We start from the raw sequence: 11,611 nt of genomic DNA on the forward strand, positions 1-11,611 counted from the left end.
GCGCATGCCCACACTACAAGCGGACATGCGCATTCGGCTCTGCCCAGGCCCGATGCCTGGCAGAGTGAATTCAGAGCCGGAAGACGCCGCGGGGAAGCTGCAAGGAGAAGACTTCTAAAGGTAGGAGAAGAACCAGCGTTGATTGACCAACTGTATAGCATTCAGCCAATCAACGCTGGTTCTGCATTGAACTTTTACATTCGAAAAGCGAGTGGTACTCGATCGAGTATTTTGAATACCGTAGTATTTGATCGAATACCTACTCGATCGAGTACTACTCACTCATCTCTACTAAGGATTCTAGGAAGGGTTACCCAAATAAGCCTTTTTATGAAAAAAGAGAAACTTTCTTTTGGTATAAAACAGGTACCATGACATTAGGTATAACTTCTGAATTTAGGGTCAAAGTTAATTTCCAAATTTTTTGACAAGTCCTGAACCATATTCACCATCATTAGTTACCGTATATAACAATTTTATTGCACACCGACATATTGTAATCTAGTAAATCACTGATAATTCTGTAACTGACATATTGGTTAATGCAAGATATAATTGTAATTGTTTTTATAGGTGTTGGCAATGCCTAACCAAGACAAATGACATAGAAGTTATCTCCTTACAATGCCATAGATTGTAATCTCTCGAGCAGGGCTCTCACTCCTATTATTTGATATGTCACACTGTAATGTCTATTACTATCTGTGATGTGTAAACTGCTGCGGAATATGTTGCCGCCATATAAATATAGTTATTATCTCCTTCTACTAAATCACAAACATATTCCAGCTCCAAATACAGACATGATAAGTTATCATTGGCAGTTTTCCAAGACACAAATCTTCTGCTGCAACCAACAATAACATTTTTTTCTGTCTTGCCCGGATATGCCAGTAGATGTCTCAATTACTGACATATTATTCGACTGAGATGTTGAAAATGTAACTTTATTATGTAACTTTAGAAATATGTTCTAGCTAAAGTAAAAACTATAACCAGAATATAGGCATTTCATTAGAAATCAGTATATGGTGCTCAGTGGCTACAATGCTACTACCGCCATTAGTTAATATAAAACCGTGAACCCCCCCCCCAAGCAAATGATTCCCAGAATATCTTCACAGGTTGTTGGTATCTGGAGATAAAAGTAACCTAGCTATGGTGTAATGTATTGGATCCCAATTGGCGCTCGAGTAAATTTCACGATCGAGATCGGGTTCCGATCCCGCCTAAAAAAGATCGGGAATGGAATTCTGATCCCGATCGCTCAACTTACCTGCACAGAAGAGCTGCCACTGCTGATCCCTGTTGTTCTCGCTCCTCTTCTCTCTACTTCACATGCCTACAGAGCACTGTGCGCGCCCCCACCTCCCAGGCTAGTGTTACAGATGCTGGGAGAAGGTATGGCTTGTGACTGAGGAGAGTTTAAGTGGGTACTGTTCCTCGCCCACACTCTCCTAAGCCACAACAAGCCCTGCTTACTCCCAGTGCATAGCGCTTTGCTGCAGGCATGTGAAGTAGAGACAAGAGGAGCTAGAACAACTGGGTATGGCAGCGGCAGCACTTATGTGCACGTAAGTGGAGGAGACTAAGTAGCTGGGGGATTTTGTAATCACTACACTGCGTGGAGTCCAAAAATTAAAGCCTTCAATTTTTGGACTCCACCTTGTGTAGTGAACAGGATCGTTTTTAAAATCTGATTTTCGATCATTAAAAAATCTCATTGACTTGCATTAGGATCGGAATTGGGATTGGGATCAGGTTCAGATGGAAAATGATCGGAAATCGGATTTTAAAAACGATCCTGAAATCTTAAGATCGGCTCAACCCTACTACAGACTCAATGATGTGCCCTGCCAGGTGACAAGAGGTTCACACCTGCATTGGGGTTTCTTTTCTTTGGGTCCACTTGGAAACCCAAAGAAAGGAAACCAAATCTACTTAAAAGCGGTTAGCCAGGGAAACCCACGAACCCCGTAGACTATAATGGGGTCCGCTGGGTTTCCAACCAGTTTTCGCCCAAAAAATGTGAAGGGGAAAGTTCTGCTACATGGGTACAAGGCCTCAGGAGAATAGAGGCATGGGGGGCACTAAAGGCTCTGTTGCTGCAGAGCCAAATAGTAAGAAGAGCAAGATAGACACTAACAGAGTACAACAGTGAGAGGGGCTGGTGGTCTCAAGAACTATAGGGGTTCGTGGTGAAAATCTAAAAGGACAATGAGACAGGCTGTATAGAGAACAAGGGAACAGATGTAAAAGGGAGTATAGCGGACTGGGCAGGAAAGAGATGAGGAGAAGAAAAGAGAGAAGGGAGTTCTAGGATGGGGAAGTAGTCGATGCAGTTTGCAAGGTGTAGCGTAGTAAAAGACGTTCCACAGGAACCGTACGTGTTGGTGTGTGCTGTCGAGATCCATGAGGAGATCCTCCATAAGGCATATGTAGAGAACCTCCTGTAACCACGTTGCCATGGTGGAGGAGATGGTCTTTCACAGCCTGGGTATGATGAGTCTGGTCACGACTAACAAGAATGCTATGAGTTTACGAGCGTGTTTATTGATTTTACTTGGAAAAATGGAGAGAAGGAGAAGGACCGGATCATCCTCCAGCTCGACTCCAGTGACCGTTTTAACCCTGTGGTGTACCCCAGTCTGGAAGGGGTGCAACAGGGGACATTTCCACCAGATATGTAGCATCATACCATGTTTGACGTTTCATCTCCAACAGAAGTTAATGGGAACATCTCATGAAAGACAGAAGGAACTTTGTGAGAACAAGAAAGGATTTTATAATTGGTATCTTGGGTTTTGAAAAAGATGAAGAATTTAAGGCAGGATCAGAAGAACGAGAGCCAAACTGCCGGTGGAAATGAGGTTCCCAGTTCAGTTTTCTGTACGTCGGTGGCCTGTCGTTTGGTGTACGCTTCCACATAATTCCACTCGAAGCTGATGGTTGAATATCTAGCAGGGAAAAAATGTCATGAACTGGCTTGTTGCGGCAGTGGCATCCCATTATATTACACTGTGAATTCTTTATGATGTGACATTGTTTAGCAAATGTTTATAAAGACATAATTGTAAGATGTAATTGTAATTGTTTCTATAGGTGCAGACAATGCCTAGCCAAGATAAGCCACATACAATTTATCTCCTTCTACTAAAACCGCAACATATTCCAATTGCAAATACAGACATGACAAGTTATCCTTGGCAGTTTTCCAAGATACAAATCTTCTGCTGCAACCAACAATAACTTTTTTTTATCTTACCAGTTTTCTTTATTCAGACACAATTGCTATTGCTCGTAGACGTCTCTTCTCAATTACTGAAAAATTCTTTCTAATGGAGACATTAAAAATCTAAGTTTATTATGTAACTTTAATAATACGTTCTAGCTAAAGTGAAAACAGTATAACCAGAATACAGGCTCCGTATCAGGAATCAGTATATAGCGTTCACTGGTAGGGTTGAGCGATCGTGTTCAGAAAAGATCGGATTCCGATCGGCGATCGAGAAAATTTCACGATCGCCATCGGAATTCCGAACACGATCTTTTTAAGTGGGATCGAGATCGGTGATTTTTCCCACAATGCAATGCTTAGCCTTCACACTGAGTATACGATGTATATTCAGTATGAAGGCTCCGCTGCAGTTCCATAGGAATGAATGGAATCAGCCGACACACAGCCTTAACCCCCTGCGTCAGCTGCCTTCATTCATTCGAATGGAAGGCAAAACTAGATCTCTAGCAGCTACTTACCTCTAGAGATGGCTGCTCCGGTGCCCTCCTTCTTGTTGCCTCGCTGCCCCGCCTCCCAGGTTAGTGTTTAAAGCGCTAGGTAGGCGGGGCTTGTGGCTTAGTGTGGGCGGGTACATGGCGGGGAGACGTGACATCTCCCCTCCCAGTACCCGCCCACACTCTCTAACGCGCCCACACTCTCCTAACCTGGCAGGGAGGGGGCAGCGAAGAGAGAAGAGCAGCGTGGAGCAGCAGCGAGGCGAAGAATGAAGGCACGGGGCACAGGACCAGCCATCTCTGGAGGTAAGTGGACACCAGGGGGTAGGATTGCTTTTAAAATCCGATCTCCAATTTAAAAAAAAAATCTCATTGACTTGCATTGGGATCAGAATTGGGATCGAGTTGGGGTTCGAATGAAAAATGATCGGAAATTGAATTTTAAAATCGATCCTGAAAAGTCAATATCGGCTCAACCCTATTCACTGGTCCTCAGTATATAGTGCTCACTGGTCCTCAGTATATAGTTCTCAATGGTACTCAGTATATAGTGCCCTCTGGTCCTCAGTATATAGTGCTCACTGGTCCTCAGTATATACTGTTCACTGGTCCTCAGTATATAGTGCTCACTGGTCCTCAGTATGTAGTGCTCAATGGTACTCAGAATATAGTGATCACTGGTCCTCAGTATATAGTGCCCACTGGTCCTCAGTATATAGTGCCCACTGGTACTCAGTACATAGTGCTGACTGGTCCTCAGTATGAAGCGCCTACTGGTCCTCAGTATATAGTGCTCACTGGTACTCAGAATATGGTGCTCAGTGGCTACAATGTTGCTACCACCGCTGATTAGTTACTAGAAATGCTACAGGCTCAATGATGTGTCCTACCAGCTGAATAAACTAACACCCTATACATTTATGTTAACATAATATTAGATAAGATATCATCATCAGAGGTTATATATTAAAGCTGCCAGGGTACGGATTTGGAACCTTGTTTGACCTAATGGAAAGATCAATTGTTACAGTAAATGGACAAACATTTCTTTATCTTATATAGCACCATCATAATCTGCAGCGCTTTACAGACATATAGGGATCTCAATCTAAATGTCCTATCAGTATGTCTTTGGAGTGTGGGAGGAAGCACAGGTGGAACATACAAACTCCTTGGAGATGTTATCCTTGGTTGGATTCTAACCCAGGACTCCATCGCTACAAGCATCAGTGCTAACCAATGAGCCACCTTGCTGCTCTAACAACCTCTAGCAATTCACCTCTGCAAACTAGTTTTCTCAACCCACCAGAAGAAAATAGTCAAACCAACTGACCTTAGATGCTCTTCAACCCATGTATGCTATAAGCTTGGAAGTATTGGGACACCTACACCTTGAATGAGTTTTTATGAAATCTCATTGCAAAACCATTAGCATTAATATAGAGTTTGTTCCCTTTGCAGATCAAACACTTTCCACTCTTCCAATATGGCTTTCTTTGGAGTCAGTCTGTCAGAATTTCTCGCCAATCAATAAGAAGCATTTGTGAAGCCAGACATAGATGTTGGACGAGAGGACCTAGCTCCCAATCTCTGCTCTTGTTTACCTCCAAGGTGTTAGATGGGGATGAGGTTAGTGCTTTGTGTAAGCCTGTCCAGTTCTCCAACACCAAACACATTCAACCACATCTTTATGGACCTTGCTTTGTGCATCTGGGCATGGGCATGCTAGAGCAGAAAATTACCTTTCCCAAAGTTCGATGGATACAATTGTCCAAAATATCTTGATATGCTATAGCATTATGATTTCCCTTCATTGAAACTAATGGGTCAACCCCTGAAAAACAATCCCATAGAGCTATGCCTCCGCTACTAAAATTTTGCAGTTGGTACAATGCGGTCTTTAAAGTAACATTCTCTGGGCATTCGGCAAACCCAGACTCTTCTATCAGACTTCTTCTCTGCCCAGAACACATTTTCACTTCTCCAGAGTCCAGTGTACATTGTGCTTTCCACCACTCCATCTGCCACTTGGGGAAGAACAGAAGTAGGTCCAACCTGAGGTTCAGCTGAGATCTATGAACCATAAAGTCTAAGAATATGTTACGTGTACCACTGAGCGTGGGAGTATAACCATGGCAGATGAAGGAAAATCCGACCAACAGTGCAAAAAGGCTTCCCTCATGGGCTGGGGCAGACAGCGCACCTACTAGTGGAGGGGAAGGAATCCAAATCCCCAAGAATGGGTAAATTAGGTTATTGGAGGAGGAAAGAGATGCAAACATCTCCCCTATGAAGCATGAAACCGACCCAGACTCCGGTGCTCGCATAGATTTGTTCAAACTGACAATTTGTGACTATAATAGAAACTAGCTTCGAAAGAGAGGGACACAAGCTTGTTTTCTACCAGCGTGAAATTAAGAGGGGGGGCAGCCCTGAGGATTTGATCCAAAATAGCGCTATCTCAGGTCAGCACATTATGTATGCCCAGCAGGAGCAAGGCCATCTCCGCCAATAGTTAAGTGAAGTTGTGAATTCAATAAAGAAAAGACCGATGACCAAAATGGTTGAATAATGGAACAGTGCCAAAATATATGCAACAATGAAGCTACTTCCCCACAGCCTCTCCAACAATTCCTGGAACTATTAGGATAGAAGCTAGTGAAATGTAGAGGATAATACCATCTTAGTAGCAGTTTATAGTACTGCTCCCAGTGTGAAGCTTAGGTCGGGGAACATTTTGACCATTTATGTGTGCAGTGTCGAACCTTGAGCCCAGATCGTTTTCCTAGTTCAGGAACTGGATTGTCTTCTTAAATAAACAATTTGAGGACGGCATATAATAAAGGTTGCTTACGTTGCTGTGAGAGATGACATGAGGGGAACCTATGTAGGTATGAAACCACTGTTGAATATACTGTATAAAGGCCTTCAAAGTAGGAAGCTGATACTTAATTTGGAGAAATTTGAAAGGTGCAATACTACTGTGATACAAATCTGAGATATAGGTTATACGATTTGTACTGCATTTGCTAAGTGGAAGATTGGATATTTTATACAACATCACATTCAAGAGTAGACTCAATGACTCCCAGCCACAGAGCTGACTGAGCACCAAGCTGCCATGGTGGCTATAACCACTGGTGGCGTGGAAGAAGGCAATTGCAGAACCGTAGCCATAGAGTAGTAAGTCCTTCTATACACCCACCTGTGTCTGACTGGCCAATTTTGTCATGCTCAAAGGAGTTCCAGAATTTAATCTGCTCTAAAGCAATAAGTAAGTGATAATGATACAAAGTTGGTACCCGTAAACCACCGTGGATCCCTTTCTCAGACATTAATAAAAAGGCTACTCTTGGTTTGGAGGGGTTCCAAAGGAATGCACTCATTTGTTTGTGAAACTTGTGAAAGATTCCCCGGGTATCGGAATCACCAGGGTTCTTAAGTAATAAAGTATTCTAAAGTTCATCCCGCCCGACTTGCTTCTTGGTATTTTACACACTTGAAAAAGGGTTGTTTTTTTACCCGAAACGCGTTGTGCCTTATCTGTACCTGACATCAATAAATATCGACCTAACTCCATCTGCCAATTGGTTTCCGTTCTTTCTACGTGACCATTTGAGCGCGGATCCTTGCCTTCTCCTTCACACATAGTCTGATTTAAAGGCCATGACATAGGTATTGGTAGTGGTCAGTATTACATTGGATAATGGTTGGATGAACACATAAAATGGCCAATATCAAGGCTTTGGACTGTGTAAAACAGACCCTGGTGTGCTAGAAACCAATGAAACCGTTGTTGTAGTTCCTGTCCCACCTCCCCTGCGCAGTTATTGGTGCAAAAAAAGCGCCAGGGAAGGTGGGAGAGGAATTGAATTTTTAGTGAATTTGCCACCTGGTGTTCGACTCGAATCGAACATCTCGAACAGCCTGATATCCGATCGAACATGTACTCGATCAAACGCTGTTCGCTCATCTCTAACTATTACATGACTTGCTTGCTAGATGCTGTCTTATAAACATAACTAATCTACCCCACTGAGTCAGCGGAGCTTTGGTCGAATATCTAGGAGGGAAAAAATGTCATGAACTGGCTTGTTGCAGCACTGGCATCCTATTACAAAACACAATGGAATTCTGGGAATTGTTGGAATGTGCCATTGTTTCACAAATGTTTGTACAAATGACTGCAAGTCTAGGAGATGGATTTTATATACCTATGCGACGAATTGCTGCATTTGGCCAGTCACATATTGGGTACAGCATTTACCCAACATATGAAAACGAACGAAAACCATGCGCTGTTGTGAACCCAGCCTTAGAAAGGATTTGGCAATAAACCCCTCTTCCTACATTTTTGCTGCTTTTGAGTTTGTTTTTGTAAAAAATTAGTTTTTCTCTTTACAGCAATTTTAGTGCTACTTTACTGCGTCATTTTTATGGTCCATTTACACGAGTGTTGATAAAATCTGGAGAATGTCCAAAAATAAAACTAACTAGAGACGAGCAAATGGTGTTCGATCAAATTGATATTCGATCGAATATCAAACAGCTCCAGATATTCAATTCCAATCGAATACCACATGGCAAACGCACTAAAAATTTGTATCCCCTCCCACCTTCCCTGGCGCTTTTTTTGCACCAATAACTGTACAGGGGAGGTGGGACAGGAACTATAACAACAGAGGCATCAAAAAAAAATCGGAAAAAGTAATTGGCTGGCTAAATCAGGTGACCTCCACTTTATACGAATGGTGGATTTCAGATTCGGTACATATGTGACTATGAGACAGGGATAGATGTACAGGCAGGGTTAGCTAGGGATTACCTTTATTTAGGTGGAAATGTTACTCAAACAGTTTTTTCGGGCTCTATCTCGTGGCAGCCCATTATATGCTAGTCAAGATCCCAGTCAGCTTGCGTTATGCGGGAGCGAATTTTTCTCATAGGAATGCATTGACCAGCATTGATTGGCCGAATGCCATACAATGTACAGCATTCGGCCAATCAACACTGGTTCTGCTGGAGGAGGCGGAGTCTAAGATCGGTCCACAGCAGTCTCCATTGTGGTCTGATCTCAGATGTAGCAGCGTTGAGCGCACAGTATTACTACATCTCAGGTATAGCAGAGCTGAGCGGGAGCTGACTTTTTCCCATAGGAATGCATTGACCAGCGTTGATTGGCCGAATGCCATATAATGTACAGCATTTGGCCAATCAACGCTGGTTCTGCCGGAGGCTCGTCTGTGAGGAGGCGGAGTCTAAGATCGGTCCACAGCAGTCTCCATCAGACCCCAGAGTATAATAATTGGAGGCCCAGTGGAGCTGAGCGAACATAACAAATTGTGTTACTCAACTCTTCAACGAGACTCCCTGATGTCTTCAGCAACGTCACAGATGTCACGTGGGTCAGGCCACTATGGAACATTATACTCTGTGCAGAGACCACTATGGGATATTATACTGTGTGTCGGGATCACTATCGGATATTATATTGTGTGGAGGGGTCACTATTGGATATTATATTGTGTGGAGGGGTCACTATAGAACATGATACTGTGTGCAGGGGCCTCTATAGGACATTATACTGTGTGCAGGGGCCTCTATAGGACATAATACTGCGTGCAGGGGCCACTATGGGACATTATACTGTATGCAGGGGCCTCTATAGGACATTATACTGCGTGCAGGGGCCACAATGGTATATTTTAGAGTGCATATGGGGTGTTTTACCATGGAGGAGCCAGGAAAGAGGGTGATAAGACATGGGGGACCCAATTCAAAAGTTTGCTATGGGTCTCAGTTTTTGTTAGTTACATCCCTGTGCACAGAACATGGTCACACTCCCTGTGCCTAGGGCTGTTCCCCTTTATGGATGGCCCCACATTCACTTTTGCGTCTTTTTATGCCATTGATACATTATGTGCTGACTACACACAAAGAATAAACAAGTGAACAAATACAAGTGTCTCCCTTCTAACCCCCCTAAAGTCACACACTCACAACCTCCCACACTCGCTTGTTCTGTTTGCTGACTTTCTCTTCTCTTGGCTATAGTAGTTGTTGAAGTTCATCTGGTTGCAGAGAAATCTAACAGAACACATTCTTCCCAGGAAAGAAAATCTATGAATGAACACTTAGGACACCAAATATGGGATCATGTCTGTTTGTTTGGTTTTGGTCGATGAAGACAAAGTCCAGCTTGTGTAGCGATTATATGATACAGTAATAATACAATAATTTAATAACATTAAATCCTAATTATAATAAAATTACAATAAATTACAATAATAGAAAATTAAATAAATTCAGGTTTACGAAACCGTTTCTTGTTTTTGTTCAAACAACATTTTGACGTGGTTATTTATGCCGGTATGTCCAAGTTATATCATCCTGGCCTGATATAACCTCCCAATAATTCTGAATAATAGACACCGCGATTCTAAGGGAATTAGAGATCTGATATTACTGAACCTGAAAGGAAAACATTGCTAAACTAAATCCTTAAGACAATAGATACTGTATTGTATAATAATAGGCACAGTCACATATCCACGGTCACAGTACACAATAACAAGTCTACATTTTGCCAAAATCCTAAAAGGGGATTTTAAGCAAATATTTGACTTGACTAATAGTTGACTGATCCCATTAAATATTGATGAGGCTTAGATTTCTCTTTTGTTTTTTGATGAAAATAACCTATATATAACAGTTCTATAGATAGATACATACACTCCAGCACTTCCTTCCTTAAAGGGTTTGTCATAGACTAGATATTGGTGGCCTATACTTAGCATATGAGATCCATGGAGTCTAACATCAAGCATCTCCACCAATCAGCTGAATGCTGCACATTGCATGTAATATGTATTACAGTTGTATTGCTTGTTTCATTATGGCCGCGTCAAAACTCAATATGTGTGTTATATTGATGTTTTATTATGATTTCACTTTTTATTTTTAGGTTTTTATTTAGTACATTTAGTCATCCTAGGGAACTTGTGATCTTCTGCTCATTTAGAAGGGGTGTTTAATAAGTTTTCTACCTGAATGTGAAAACAACATTTTCTGATAAAATCAAACTTTCTACATTACTCTTGACTTTCACTTTGTCTCCAAAGATTGGTCGCTCTTGAAATAGAAGGAGACTTCTTGCTCCTGCAGAAACCTGTTACCTCCTCTTTGACATCATCCAGGAAATTTTTCCAAAAACATTCAAAAAGAGAACCTGCTTTGTAGGACCGATGGCTAAACTCCATGAACACTTCCCATGGTGTTTCTTAGATTGTCCCACGCAATGCCTTCATTGTTGAAGCATAGATATCGCCAGCAATTGTTATCTTGTGTGGCATGAACTCTTCTTGTCCACCACCTATTATATTTTGGGGTCTGAAGAGTCTCCATAGTATCATAATTTTATTTCTGATTCAAAGGTGATGAACCCCCAAAGTTTGGACAAACAGAAAACTTTTGGAAAATTGGAGTTGATCCAGTTTGATCCAAACTCATCTCTAACTGCTACTTCGAAAGAACTATCAAGACCTGGAACAATTTCTAGTACTGAGTGGAATTTTTGCTTTGGAAGTTGAGATTTTTTTGCAGAGGAGATTTAAGTAGCTCTCTTCAAATGTGTATGGTATATTGTCTTGTAGGGAGGTTTTTATAGGGTGTGGTTAGTCCTAGGGAACTATGGTAGTAAATAGGATAGTGAACAAATCTTTCTCTTGTAGAAACATGGTTGCTACATCTGCCCGTTATGTTCTATCCAAAGTCCACCATGATTTGAGTTGATCCAGTACAGAGACTCATTCCACCTACTCCTCTATTTTGGGATATCCATTGGAAGGCAGATCTTGAGCATTTTCAGGTCTAAACAAAG

This window comes from Leptodactylus fuscus, chromosome 11 (genome assembly GCF_031893055.1).
Source record: "Leptodactylus fuscus isolate aLepFus1 chromosome 11, aLepFus1.hap2, whole genome shotgun sequence".
NCBI lineage: Eukaryota > Metazoa > Chordata > Amphibia > Anura > Leptodactylidae > Leptodactylus > Leptodactylus fuscus.